This window comes from Hyla sarda, chromosome 2, assembly GCF_029499605.1.
Source record: "Hyla sarda isolate aHylSar1 chromosome 2, aHylSar1.hap1, whole genome shotgun sequence".
In the NCBI taxonomy this organism is placed as follows: Eukaryota; Metazoa; Chordata; class Amphibia; order Anura; family Hylidae; genus Hyla; species Hyla sarda.
The window spans coordinates 348,292,550-348,308,248 of NC_079190.1; the positions used below are offsets into that span (position 1 = coordinate 348,292,550).

At 43.8% G+C, this 15,699-nt stretch overlaps 1 pseudogene; it reads right to left on the minus strand.

The window, feature by feature from the left end:
- Window positions 1-13,369, minus strand: part of LOC130357471 (cryptochrome-1-like) — a 70,575-nt pseudogene extending 57,206 nt beyond the window's left edge.
- Between the last annotated feature and the right edge of the window lie 2,330 nt (window positions 13,370-15,699).

Consider the following 15,699-nt stretch of genomic DNA (forward strand, 5'->3'; position numbering starts at 1 on the left):
TGCTTCAAGATGAGAATTTTTTGAATCAGACATGTTGATAGGTAAAGCTTCAGTCTTGCTGTTATTTATTTTATATCCTGACATGTGGATATAAGTTTTTAAAATTGAATGAAAGGGAGGGAGGGAAGTTAAAGGTTTAGAGAATGTTATGGGTATGTTGTCAGCAAAGAGCGATATTTTGTATTCTTTATTTTTTACAGTGATCCCCCGTTATATCTGGGCAGTTATGAATGAGAGCTGTGAGTGGTTCTATGCTTAATACGAACAATAAGGGGGACAAGGGACATCCCTAGCAGGTTCCATTGCGAATGTGAAGTTTTGGGGGGACAGCATGGGGAAGTTTAATTTGAGCAGAGGGCAAGGTGTATAATTGTTGTATAGCTGATAGAAAGGAGCTGGATATACCATACGCACCAAGAGTAGACATCATGAATGGCCAGCTTAGGCAATCAAATGCTTTTTCAGCATCTAGACTCAGCAGAAGTCCTTTGCATTTGGATTTGTTCAGGATATCTATAAGGTCTATGGAGGGCCTGGTCCCCGGCTTGTCTATGAATAGTAAAGCCTACTTGGTCTTTGTTTACTAACGAGGGTATAACGTTACTTAATCTATTGGCTAAAAGTTTGGTAAATATCTTCAGATCCGAATTGAGGAGTGAGATAGGGCGGTAATTTGCACAATCTGAGGGGTCTTTCCTCTGCTTGGGTATAACAATAATATAAGAGTCTAACATGGTAGGGGGGATAGGGGAATTGTCAAGAAAGGAATTAAAGAGAGTCAGAAGATGGGGAGCTAAAATCTCAAAGTATACTTTATAATATGAATACGGGAGGCCATCAGGGCCAGGTTATTTACCATTGGGTAATTCCTCTCTGGTGATTCTCTGATTCAGCATTCTTAAAGGAGATGTCCGGTGCAGACTATTCCTATTCCATCCTGCCCGGGCTGCATAAAAAGAGAAAACAAACTTTCACTTACCTTCCTACATACCCCGGAGCTCTGCAACAGCTGATCGGTCAGCTGGGCTGTCTATTCCTACTTCCCTTAGCCCGGGATGTCACACGGCACTTCAGCCTGTCACCGGCCAAAGCGGGACATAGGCTGAAGCGCCGTGTGATGTCCCGGGCTAAAGGAAGTAGGAAGCAGACAGCCCCGCCGACTGATCAGCTGTTTTGGAGCTCCGGAGGAACATAGGAAGGTAAGTGAAAGTTTGTTTTCTCTTTTTTTGCAGCCCGGGCAGAATGGAATAGGAATAGTCCGCACCGGACATCTCCTTTAAATCCGAATGCGCTATCTGGGGAACACCACATGAACCTAGATATTCCCTTAACTGGATGTGTCTTACAGTTTGGTTCGCTAGGACTTCCCTGTGTATTTCCTTTTTAATTAAAGACTCATTGAGCCTCCAGTGACCTAGTTTCTGCTGAGTGGATGTTGTTCTCAATTCCAGACTGACAGGAGCGTGATCTGGCCATGTTACTGGGGGGGATCGTCGTCTTGTCAGACATCCTAAGTGCGGGAATGTTATCAATGAACGTATCAATTCTCGTTTGAGTAGAGTGAGGATGGGAGAGGAATGTAAATTCTCTATTTTTCGGCTTACAAATTCTCCAAAAGTCAAAGAAGTGGAACTTCCTTATTAGTTTGCGTAAGGCTGTAGAGAGTCTTATGGCTGAAAGAAAAGGGGTAGGGTGCAAAACAGAATGTCTATTCAACAGAATTGAAAAGGGGACATTGAAGTCACTGCCTATAATTAACATGGTAGGAAGCATAGAGTTAAGTTTCATAAAAACCCTATTTAAAAAGTAAATCTGTGAAGTGTTTGGGGCATATAAGTTACAAATTGTAATGGGAATATTGGATAACTTGCCTGAAATTAAGACAAATCTGCCATTATGGTCTGAATAAGTGGAGAATACTTGTAAAGGGCATGTATGTGATATCAGTATGGCCACTCCTCCTCTCTTCTTATTCAGGGTGGCCGTAAAAATTTCAGGGTAGTGTCTGAGGCCAAATTTAAATGAGCAGGACTCATCATGATGAGTTTCCTGTACAAGTACTATGCAAATTTTTTTGTCCTCAACTCTTTTAAGAGGAGGCGTCTCTTCACATCTGTATTTAGCCCCTTAACATTAAGTGACATTAAACGTGCCATGACAAAACCTGAGAAGGGGCAGAAAAGATAATGTGTGAGATCCTACCGAACCAGTTATTTAGATATGAATTGATCACAGAGGGAACCTAAAGGGAAGATGAGATGAGGTAGTGGAGCATCAGTTTCTTATCGTCAGTACATCAGTAACATGAGTTGACAGGATGAGGAGACCGGACCGTGCAGGAGAAGGAAAAAAAAAAACATAAAGAGTTAGATAAAGAAAAAAATTAAATAAAAAGACCATATGCAAAAAAGCAATATTAATAACAAAGATATTATAACCTAATAACAAAAGGGATACAACCCTTGTATGTGAGGAATCTCAGGCTACTACTAACACCTGAAGCTTTTAAAGCTTGAGGGAAGAAGATAATTCCTAAACTATGGGGAACAGAAGGCGGAAGGCCCGGAGAAAAGACTAAGGCCCTAAAGATGAACTAGGTATGCGGAGCCAACTCTCTTCGCTCTCAAAAATTTCTGAAATAACCTAGACTCATAATAGAAAGAAAAAAGAAAAAAACGAACATACATCATGACTGAGTATAGAGCAGCTAGGTAGGTCTAGGTATGAACACTAGTATGCTGTTCTATTATAAAGCTTATGATTATTGTCAGCCCTACAACTTTAAAGTTAGATAATTGTGTGGAATTAAAGTAAATTATCCTGTCCTAAGGTAAAGACTCATCTGGTATTTAAAGGGGTATTCCAATAATTTTTTTATTTGACTATGCTACAGGGGCTGTAAAGTTAGTGTAGTTCATAATATAGTGTCTGTACCTGTGTTTTACAATCTTTTTATTGGGTTTTCAAAACATAAACATAAAAGACATTTATAACATAGCGTTAAACAGTCATGACATCTCTTACATGGGGGATCCATCACATAATATAATATACATGCATATTACAAGGATATTATTGCAAGATTAAGCGTATGCGACGATCAACCCTTCAATAGTAAGTTATGTAGAACAACAAGGAACTATTTAGTCCAAGGTAGGACTAGAGTAACGATGGAGACATAGTAATCAAAACAAGTAAACATAAAATAAAGGACTTGTGTGGAACTAGCACTGTTCTTTAGGTTTAATCACTCTGTAGATCTCATTCTTGTGGGTGCGTCCGAGTAGTCGGACTTCATCTTCTCCCTATAGGGATGTGGGGCTTTCATCATCTATGCTGTTTGTAGTTAAATTGTAGCTATCTGTTGAACAGCATTTCACTGTGTCATATTAGCATCCAAATGGAAGTCCAAAGATTCTCCTCACGTTAGAGAACTAATAAATATTTTATTAATTCACTACACTCATGAACTGGATTTAGCGGGTCAGAGAGGCAAAGGGGAAGAATATTCCTCATCTTGGGAAACATGGTTAACTCTCTACAAACCTCCATGACACAGTGTCTGTACCTGTGTGTGACAGTTTTCTCACAATTCTTATGTGATTTTCACCCCAATATTTATTTTTAACAGCATACAAAATTACTGTTGTCTCAGATTTTTCCCAGGTTGCAATGCGGCCGAGACCTGACTCACTAGTCAGCTGATGACAGGGACCCTGTCTGCTTCAATGGGTGGAGGGATCACTTGGTGGGAGAGAGATCAATCTGCAACTAATGCAACAGCTGTAGGCACCCTGATTGAGAACCACAGGTCTTTTGAATGGATGCAGCTCATTTATGTTTCAATGAGTGGGGTGGCTAATGTCTGAGAGGGAGGAAAATGGAATTCTGGGATTTGTAGTCAAAAAAAGAAAACTGAAACAGGAAATACCAGTTCACAAAAAGCTAGCCACAGTGTTATGGTAATCTCACAACACAGCCATTCAGCCCCAAGACAAGCGCAGATCCTTCCTAAGCATGTCCATTACTGTCTGCCAGGTACATACTAAAATCACCTTATTGTGGAGAACCCCTTTAACTTAGAGTTAACAACGATAAGAAGTGATGCAAGTAACTTAGGAAAGAAACAGCTCAGGTGACCGTGTCTTCTCAAGATGGGGTACAGTCTTGAGGTCAATGTTTCTTCTGGGCGCTGACTTTTGTCCACACAGGAGGTGGAGATGGCGGTGGTAGTATCAGTTCCCAATTAGGTAATTCTGGAACCGGTATATCCAAAGTAACACAGAAAGGGTGAAGGTCTTGCGCCGTCTTCATAGTTGCAGATCTGCCATTAGGCATGGCCGTCAAGCTGAATGGATATCCCCATCTGTAAACAATGTCTCTATCTCTTAGGGTTTGGAGCAATGGTCTTAAAAGTCTTCGCTTTTGGAGCATCACCCATGAGAGATCTGGTAGTAGCTGAATGGTAACGCCATCAAAATCAATTGATATTAACCTGTTGGGGACGGAGGACGTATGGATACGCCCTTGCATTCCTGTACTTAAGGACGGAGGGCGTACCTGTACGCCCTCCACATTTCCGATCACCACCGCTCGCCGGGTGGTGATCGAACTGGGATGACTGCTGATATCTATCAGCAGGCATACCGTGACATTGCCTAGTGGGGTCCTGAGACCCCCCCCATGTCGGAAATCGCCGCAAATCGCCAATCAATTCAGATCGGCGATTTGTGGCGATTCCGGGCTGATCGGGTCTCTGATGACCCGACAGCTCACAAAATAGCGATGATCGGAGCTGTCAGAGACAGCCCCGATCATTCTAAAGGATAGGAGCGAGGTGACAGGATGCCACCTCCTGCTATCCCCTGCCATTGGTTAGTCAGGACTGACTGACCAATGGCAGGAGGGGGGCGGGGTTTGCTGTAAAGTGGCACGGGGGTCATACCCGGCAGGGGGGTGGGGGGTAGCAGCAGCAGGCAGGTAAGGAGCAGCGGCAGGCACATAAAGAGCTGCGGTGGCGGGGGAGGAGGAGACTGCGGGTGAAAGTGAAGATCTTCTTTGGTGAGTGATCTTCACTGTGGCCTGATAGAAGTTACAAAACTAAAATTCCCAGCATGCCCAGACAGGCTTTGACTGTCTAGGCATGCTGGGAGTTGTAGTTTTGCAACATCTGGAGGGCCACAGATTGGAGACCACTGTGCAATGTTGCAAAATTACAATTCTCACCATGCCAAGACAGTCCAGGCATGCTAGGAGTTGAAGTTCTGTAACATCTGGCCCTTCAGATGTTGCAGAGCTACAACTCCCAGCATGCCTGGACAGTCTTGGCATGCTGGGAGTTGTAATTTTGCAACATCTGGAGGGGCACAGTATGGAGACCACTATACAGTGGTTTCCAAACTGTAGACCTCCAGATGATGCAAAACTACAATTCCCAGCATGCCCAGACAGTCAAGCATACTGGGCGTTGTAGTGCTGCAACATCTGGCCCTTCAGATGTTGCCAAACTACAACTCCCAGCAGGCCAGTACAGTCTGGGCATGCTTGGAGTTGTAGTTTTGCAACATCGGGAGGGCTACAGTTTGGAGACCACTACTTAGCGGTCTCCAAACTATTCTTCCCCAGTTGTTGCATAACTACAACTCCTAACATGCCTTTTGGCTGTCAGTGCATGCTGGGAGTTTTGCAACAGCTGGAGGAACACTGGTTGGGAAATACTGAGCTAGAGTCAGTTTCCTAACTCAGTGATGGGTTGGAATCACTGAGTTAGGAAACAGACTCTATCTCAGTGTTTCCTAACCAGTGTGCCTCCAGCTGTTGCAAAACTACAACTCCCAGAATGCACTGACAGACTGTACATGCTGGGAGTTATAGTTTTGCAACAGTTGGAGGCACACGGGTTGGAATCACTGAGCTAGAGTCTGTTTCCTTACTCAGTGGTTCCCCACCAGTGTGCCTACAGCTGCTGTAAAACTGCAACTCCCAGCATCTACAACTCCCAGTCTGTCAGTGCATTCTGGGAGTTGTAGTTTTGCAAGAGTTGAAGGTTAGCCCCCCCCCCCCCCCCATGTGAAGGGTACAGGGTACATTCACACGGGCAATGGTTTACAGTGAGTTTCCTTCTACAAGTTTGAGCAGCGGAAAATTTTCGGCCGCAGCTCAAACTCCCAGTGGAAAACTTACTACACTACACCAACACAAAAGTAAAGTAAAAAGTAAAACACTACATATACATATACCCTTACACGTCCCCCCAAATAAAAATTGAAAACTTCTCATACGCCAGTGTTTCCTAAACGTAGCCTCCAGCTATTGCAACACAACAACTCTCAGTATTGCCGGACAGCCATTGACTGTCCTGGCAGGCTGGGAGTTTTGCAACAGCTGGAGGCACCCTTTTTGGGAAACACTTCCGTAGGGTTTTGGTGGAGACAAGCGCCATCCTTGTATCCGGGTCCGCCCCTATTGCAAATTTCTAATTTAGTCCTCAAGTCGCATGACGCTCTCTCACTTCGGAGCCCTGTTGTATTTCAAGAAAACAGTTTAGGGCAACATATGGGGTATTTCCATACACGGGAGAAAGTGCGATACAAATTTTGGGGGCTTTTTCTCCTTTTACCCCTTATGAAAAAGAAAAGTTAGGGGCTACACCAGCATGTTAGTGTAAAAAAAAATAAACATTTTTACACTAACATGTGTCAGGATCCGGACTGGTATGCAGAGAGGACACTGGTGGTGGATCCTCTGTGTCAGTGAGGTGATGGTGTGGGCCGTACCAGGGGAACGGAATCTAAGGGGTTACAGGTTTTCACCAGAGCCCGCCGCAAAGCGTGATGGACTTGCAGCGACAGGTATCCCCCAGGTCGTTCCACCCGATAGCGACTCAACCTCACTGACAGCTGAGACAGGCGCGGTACACAAGGACAAGGCAAGAGCAAGGTCGGACGTAGCAGAAGATCTGGGCAGGCAGCAATGGTTCGTAGTCAGGGGCAACGGCAAGGGTCTGGATACACAGGCTTGGGATACACAAAACGCTTTCTCAGGGCACTAGGGCAAAAAGATTCGGCAAGGACAGGAAGGGGTGGTGGGTTTTTCTATGTTTAGAACTGATTGGGCCAGGCAACAATTAGTGGTGCACTGGCTCTTTAAATTTCATAAAGCCGGTGCACGTGCGCCCTAGAGGGCGGGGCTGCGCGCGCCGGGAGGGCAGTGAAGGAGGACGTGGTGGGTGAGAGACACGGGGCACGATCCGAGAGGAACATGGAAGCAGCGCTCGCGGTGCCGACCGGAGCGCTGCAGACAGAAGCACGCCGCGAGCGCTCCGGGGAAGCAACAGGACCCGGAGCGCTCGGCTTGACAACATGCTGGTGTTGCCCCATACTTTTTACTTTCACAAGAGGTAAAAGGAGAAAAAGACCCCTAAAATTTGTAACACAACTTCTTCCGAGTATGGAAATATCCCATATGTGGACGTAAAATGCTCTGCGGACGCACAAGGCTCAGGAGTGAGAGTGCACTATGTACATTTGAGGCCTAAATTGATGATTTGTACAGGGGTGGCTGATCATTACAGCAGTTCTGACAAACGCAAAAAAAAAAACACCCATATGTGACCCTATTTTGGAAACTACACCCCTCAAGGAACATAACAAGGGGTATAGTGAGCCTTAACACCCCACAGGTCTTTGAACAATTTTCGTTAAAGTTGGACGTGAAAATAAAAAAAAAGTTTTTCCTAAAATGTTGGTGCTACCCCAAATTTTTCATTTTCACAAGGGGTAATAGGAAAAAAGCCCCCCAAAATTTGTAACCCCATTTCTTCTAGTAAGGAAATACTCCATATGTGGATGTTAAGTGCTCTGAGGGTGCACTACAATTCTCAGAAGAGAAGGAGCGCCATTGGGCTTTTGGAGAGAGAATTAGGCTGGAATTGAAGGCCATGTGTGTGGTGCCAGAACAGTGGACCCCCCCCCACATCTGACCCCATTTTGGAAACTATAACCCTCAAGTAATGTAACAAGGGGTGCAGTGAGCATTTACACCCCACTGACAGACTTTTTGAACAGTCGTCCGAAAAAATGAAAATTTAATTTTTCAATTGCACAGCCCACTGTTTCAAACATCTGTCAAACGGCAGTGGGGTGTAAATGCTCATTGCACCCCTTAATACATTACTTGAGGGGTGTAGTTTCCAAAAAGGGTCACATGTGGGGGGTCCACAGTTCTGGAACCACGGTGGCTTTGTAAACGCACATGGCCCCTGACTTCTATTCCAACCAAATTCTCTCACCAATGACGCTCCTTCTCTTCTGAGCATTGCTGAGCACTTTATATCCACATATGAGGTATTTCCATACTAAGAAGAGATGGGGTTACAAATTTTTGGGGGCTTGTGAAAATTGAAAAATTTGGGGTAACACCAGCATTTTATTGAAAAAAAATATTTCGAAAGTTCGTCAATCACTTGTGGGGTGTTAAGGCCCCTTGAGGGGTGTAGTTTCCAAAATAGTATGCCATGTGTTTTTTTTTATCTGTTCTGGCATCATGAGGGCTTCCTAAATGCGACATGCCCCCCAACAACCATTTCAGCAAAATTCGCTTTCCAAAAGCCCAATGTTGCTCCTTCTCTTCTGAGCCCTCTATTGCATCCACAGAGCACTTTACATCCACATATGAGGTATTTCCTTACTCGAGAGAAACGGGGTTACAGAATTTGGGGGTCAAACTTGTGAAAATGAACCCCTTGTGAAAATGAAAAGTTTGGGGTAACACCAGCATTTTAGTGTTAAAAATCAAATTTTTTATTTTCACGTCCTACTTTAGCGAATGTTCGTCAATCACCTGTGGGGTATAAAGACTCAATTTACCCCTTATTACGTTCCTTGAGGCGTGTAGTTTCCAAAATAGTGTGCCTTGTGTTTTTTTTAATTTTACTGTTCTGGCATCATGGGGGCTTCCTAAATGTGACATGCCCCCAAAAAGCCATTTCAGCAAAATTCATTTTCCAAAAGCCCAGTGTCACTCCTTCCCTTCTGAGCCCTCTAGTGCACCCACAAAGCACTTTACATCCACATATGAGGTATTTCCTTACTTGAGAGAAAATGAATTCCAAGTTTTGGGAGGCCTTTGTACCTTTTACCCCTTGTAAAGATGAAAAAAATTTAAAAATTGGAAAATTGCTGCTATACTTTGAAGCCCTCTGATGTCTTCAAAAAGTAAAACCATGTCAACTTTATGATGCATGAACATAAAGTAGACATATTGTATATGTGAATCAATATATAATTTATTTGACATGCCCCCTTTTCTTACAAGCAGAGAGCTTCAAAGTTAGAAAAATGCTACATTTTCAAATTTTTCCTGAAATTTTAAAATTTTTCACCAAGAAATTATGCAAATATCGACGAAAATTTACCACTAACATAAAGTAGAATATGTCATGAAAACACTGCCTCGGAATCAAATTTATAAGTAAAAGCATCCCTAAGTTATTAATGCATAAAGTGACAGAGGTCCGATTTGCAAAAAATGCTCCCGTCCTTAGGGTCATAATGGTCTCCGTCCCAAAGGGGTTAAATTTCGAGCTTTCCTAATTATCTCCTCTTTTGTCATGTAGTTGGTTATGCAAAATATGATGTCTCTTGATGTGGAGCCTTTTGGTTTTAACCCCTTAAGGACATAGGGCGTATCCATACGCCCCCGTTTCCAAGTCCTTAAGGACCGAGGGCGTATGGATACGCCCTGAGCATTTCCGGCCCCCACCGCTAGCCGGAGGGGAGCCGGGGCCGGATGACTGCTGAAATCGTTCAGCAGGCATCCCGGCATATCGCCCAGGGGGGTCATTATGTCCCCCCATGTTGGCGATTGCCGCAGATCGCTGGACAATTCAGTCCGGCGATCTGCGGCGGATTCCGGGTCAATCGGGTCTCCAGTGACCCGATTACCCGGAATTACTGGCTGATCGGGGCCGTCAGAGACGGCCCCGAACAGCCAGAGCCTGCAGGAGTGAGGTGGCACTGGTGCCACCTCACGATCGCCCTGATTCGTCGGCCGGATTACCGGCCGACCAATCAGGGCGCCTGCTGCGGGTGTCACTCCCGCAACCCGCTCCGCCCCTCTTCCGGAGGACGTGAGCGGGTGCGGGAAGACGACCCTGGGTGCTGGGGACCCCGATCCCCGGCGTCCCTGTTGGGATCGGGGCCCCAGGAGTGACGGCGGCGGCGAGGGACAGTCCTGCAGTGTGGATCATTGGAGGTGAGTGACAGCCTCCTGCTGTTGCTTAGCAACAGCTCCCAGCATGCAACAAGGGCATGCTGGGAGCTGTAGTTATGCAACAGCAGGAGGCAGACCACCACAACTCCCAGCATGCCCTTATGGGCATGCTGGGACTTGTAGTTTTGCAACAGCTGGAGGCACATTCTTTCTATGGAAAAGTGTACCTTCAGCTGTTGTATAACTACAAGTCCCAGCTTGCACAATCAGCTAAAGTGCATGCTGGGAGTTGTAGTGGTGCATCTGGTGGTTGCATAACTACAACTCCCAGCATGCCCGTTGGCTGTCGGTGACTGCTGAGAGTTGTAGTTTTGCAACAGCTGAAGGCACACTGAGTTAAGTAGTAAACCAGTGTGTCTCCAGCTGTTGCATAACTACAATCCCCAGCATCCCCAGCCAATGTAGTATGCCTCCGGCTGTTGCATAACTACAAGACCCAGCATGCCCTTCCGCTGTCCGTACATGCTGGGGGTTGTAGCTTTTGCAACAGCTGAAGGCACACTGGTTGCAAAACACTGAGTTTGTTACCAAACTCAGTGTTTCACAACCTGTGTGTCTCCAGCTGTTGCAAAACTACAACTCCCAGCATGCACTGATAGACCGTACATGCTGGGAGTTGTAGTTTTGCAACAGCTGGATGTTTCCCCCCCAATGTGAACGTACAGGGTACACTCACATGGGCGGAGGATTACAGTAAGTATCCGGCTGCAAGTTTGAGCTGCAGCAAATTTTCTGCCGCTGCTCAAACTGCCAGCGAGAAACTACTGTGAACCCCCCGCCCGTGCGACTGTACCCTAAAAACATTACACTACACTACCACAAAATAAAATAAAAAGTAAAAAACACTACATATACACATACGTATACACAGCCCCCCTCCCCTCCCCAATAAAAATGAAAAACGTCTGGTACGCCACTGTTTCCAGAACGGAGCCTCCAGCTGTTGCAAAACAACTACTCCCAGTATTGCCAGATAGCCACTGACTGTCCAGGCATGCTGGGAGTTTTACAACAGCTGGAGGCACCCTGTTTGGGAATCACTGGCGTAGAATTCCCCTATGTCCACCCCTATGCAATCCCTAATTTAGGCCTCAAATGCGCATGGCGCTCTCACTTTGGAGCCCTGTCGTATTTCAAGGCAACAGTTTAGGGACACATATGGGGTATCGCCGTACTCGGGAGAAATTGGGCTTCAAATTTTGGGGGATATTTTCTGCTTTTACCCTTTTTAAAAATGTTAAATTTTTGGGAAAACAAGCATTTTACATTTTTTACATATACAAAAGTCATGAAACACCTGTGGGGTATAAAGGTTCACTTAACCCCTTGTTACGTTCCCCGAGGGGTCTAGTTTCCAAAATGGTATGCCATGTGTTTTTTTTTTTGCTGTCCTGGCACCATAGGGGCTTCCTAAATGCGGCATGCCCCCATAGCAAAATTTGCTTTCAAAAAGCCAAATGTGACTCCTTCTCTTCTGAGACCTGTAGTGCGCCAGCAGAGCAATTTTCACCCCCATATGGGGTGTTTTCTGAATCGGGAGAAATTGGGCTTCAAATTTTGGGGGGTATTTTCTGCTATTACACTTTTTAAAAATGTAAAATTTTTGGGAAACCCAGCGTTTTATGTAAAAAAAAAATTATTTTTTTTACATATGCAAAAGTCGTGAAACACCTGTGGGGTATTAAGGTTCACTTTACCCCTTGTTACGTTCCCTGAGGGGTCTAGTTTCCAAAATGGTATGCCATGTGTGTTTTTTTGCTGTCCTGGCACCATAGGGGCTTCCTAAAGGTGACATGCCCCCCAAAAACCATTTGTCGCTCCTTCCCTTCTGAGCCCTCTACTGCGCCCGCCGAACAATTAACATAGACATATGAGGTATGTGCTTACTCGAGAGAAATTGGGTTTCAAATACAAGTAAAAATTTTCTCCTTTTTACCCCTTGCAAAAATTCAAAAATTGGGTCTACAAGAACATGCGAGTGTAAAAAATGAAGATTTTGAATTTTCTCCTTCACTTTGCCTCTATTCCTGTGAAACACCTAAAGGGTTAATACACTTACTGAATGTCATTTTGAATACTTTGGGGGGTGTAGTTTTTATAATGGGGTCATTTATGGGGTATTTCTAATATGAAGACCCTTCAAATCCACTTCAAACCCGAGTTTGAAAATTTTGTGAAAAATTTCAAAATTGCTGCTGAACTTTGAAGCCCTCTGGTGTCTTCCAAAAGTAAAAACTCATAAATTTTATGATGCAAACATAAAGTAGACATATTGTATATGTGAACCCAAAAAAAAATTATTTTGAATATCCATTTTCCTTACAAGCAGATAGCTTCAAAGTTCGAAAAATGCAAAATTTTCATTTTTTTCATCAAATTTGGGGATTTTTCACCAAGAAAGGATGCAAGTTACCATAAAATTTTACCACTAAGTTAAAGTAGAATATGTCACGAAAAAACAATCTCGGAATCAGAATGATAACTAAAAGCATTCCAGAGTTATAAATGTTTAAAGTGACAGTGGTCAGAATTGCAAAAAACGCTCCGGTCCTTAAGGTGAAAAAGGGCTCGGTCCTTAAGGGGTTAAAGCACGATGAGCTTTGTCCAATTGTATTTTGTTTGAGGACGGGGCTTTAAGTATTATATTGAATATCGCCTCAAGGGTTAATTTCAAATCTTCATCATGTGTCACCTCTGGAAGACCCCTAACTCTGATGTTGTGGCGTCTGCCTCTGTTGTCCAAATCTTCAAGATGACGTTGGTACTCACACAGACTCTGGTGCTGGGCAGACACTGTGGATTGTAGAGACAAAATATAGTGTCGAGTATTACCATGTTCTTCCTCCACAGAGTATACTCTCTGAGCCACCCCTTTTATATCTTGTCGGACAGTGGAGAGTTCAGATTTGAGGGTGTCCTTGACTTCTTTTAAGAATCCTGAGAAGTCATGCTTTGTAGGTAGTTGTAGATATCTCCGCAAGTCGCGGTCGCTTTCCAAAGGTTGTTCTTCCATATCCGAGTCGAAGGAATGTGGGGACCAAGAAGTTCTCTCCTGTCTTTTCCTTTGGGGCGAGATTGAGGTGTCAAGAGGTTCCATGTTCCAATAAGATAAATTAAATAGTGTAAGTTAGTCCCCTAGGAGCTCTTTGTTCTTTTGGTGCTTTTGTAAAGTCAGAAATAATTTTTTTATGATGAGTATTGGGAGTAAGGAAGTTCCTCTCATTAGTCTTAACCTTTACTGTTAAATGGGCACTCTCATTAATTTTTGCTATTGCACTCCTTATGGTAAATAAAAAATATTTCTAATATACTTTGTTTTAAAAAAATGATGTTTTCTATGTTTTATTTGTGTTTAAAAAAGCTCAAGAACACATTTTCCCCCATCTGATACACAGACTTTGGACCGAAGTCCAAACACAGGAAGTGCAGCCTGGAGTGCTGAGGGGGGTGTCCAACCAACAGCATATCACAGTTAAGTGTAAGAGGAGCTATGATTGGATGAGGCTGGACACACCCCCTCAGCACTCCAGGCGCACTTCCTGTGTTTGGGCTTCAGTCCAAAGTGTGTGTATGAGATGGGGGAAATGTGCTCTTGTGCTTTTTTAAACACAAATAAAACATAGAAAACATAATTTTTTTTTAAACAAAGTATATTAGAAATGTGTTTTATTTACCATAAGGAGCGCAATAGCAAATTTTTTTTTGATGAGTTACCCTTTAACTCCTTAAGGACGCCGCCTGTTTTTATCCAATGTACAATTTTTAAAATCTGGCATGTGTCTCTAAGTGGTAACATCTCTGACATTGTTTTTTCGTGACCTATTGTACTTTCTATTAGTGGTAAATCATTTTCTATAGTCTTTTATGTTCTTTTTCACAACAAAATCCTCTTTTTCTCTCTATTGTGTTGCCCGTTTTACTTTTATCTTTTTGTCCAATGCCATTATATGAGGGCTTTTTTTTTTGCAGGATGAGCTTTTATTTTTATTGGCACCAATTCTGCGATACATGCTACCTTTTGATCTTTTTCATTCCACGTTTTGGACCAAAATTAGTGATTATTGCACCTTTTTTTTTTTTTTTATCGTGTTCACCGTACACTATTGTTTTATTGTACAATTCATTAGGAACATGGTAATATTTATTATGTAGAGCTTTTAGTTTATTTTTTTTGTTTTTTGCGACAATACAAGGGTTTATTGGGAAAGGGGCATTTATTTTATTTTTTTAGACTTTATATATGTATTTAAAAACCTTTTATTTTTATACTTTTACCTGTTTTACTGTGCTGCAGTACATCTGTACTGCAGCACAGCAAAGATGTGAGTATTAGGCTCGGTTTCCACACAGGTTTTTTTTTTTTTTTTAAATACTGCCACTGCAGATTTTGAGCCAAAGCCAGATGTGTATTCAAAAGGAATGGGAAATATAAAGGAAGGACTTACACTTCTCCTCCCTACTGGATTCAATATTGACTTTGGCTCAAAAACTGCAGTGGCAGTTAAAAAAAAAAAAAAAAAAAACCTGTATAAAAACCTAGCCTTAAAGGGGTCCTCTGACCCTAATCATTTTATCCCTATCCAAAGGATAGGGAGTAAGATATCTGATCGCGGGGGGTGTTTATGGCCATTGGGAACCCCCACAACCTTTGGCCCGGCACCCTGTGGTTCTGAACATGAATGTATAGAACGCCAGCTGTGCTAGGCTTTGGGCGCCCATGGTCATTATGCGTGTAGGAGGGGGAGTGACAGCCGTGGTTGCTTCCCCATGCAATTAGACATCTTATAGGATGTCTAGGGGCAGAGTAACCCTTTAAACTTCAGCTTGTAAGATCCAGCTTATGGGTGGACCTCACAGGCAGCTGTACTAGCTGGCCTCCTGTTGCCATGGTGCCCTCTCATCTTGTCAATCCCATAGATGCATCTATGGAGTTAAAGAATATCCTCCGAGTTCACTGCCCCATCATGATAAACCCCCTCTGCCTCAGATTCACAGAGTGGGAAGGGGCACTATCCAGCAGGTGTGACATCACCTGAAGTCATACAGGGGAGAACTTCCTCCCTCACTCTGCTACACACAGCCCAGAGCAGTTCAGAGTGAGATGAGCTATGATTGGCTAGGCTGCACACTCCCCCCTCAGCACTCCAGACTGCATTTCCTGATTTTGGACTTCTGCCATTAGGAGTCCAAAGTCTGTGCATGAGATAGGGGGAAATGTGCTCTCGACAAGTAGGGAGACACCTAGTGGCAACTTTTTTAAACACAAATAAAACGTTTAATGCAGCCTGGAGCATTGCGATCAATGACAGTCTGGTCCCACCAATGACTCCCCCCCCCCCACAGTGCAGAGCAGGAGATCAAAAGGATCCCATTGCGGCAACGTGTTGGAAGATAGTACTTATGCATACTTCATATTTGGGATCGACC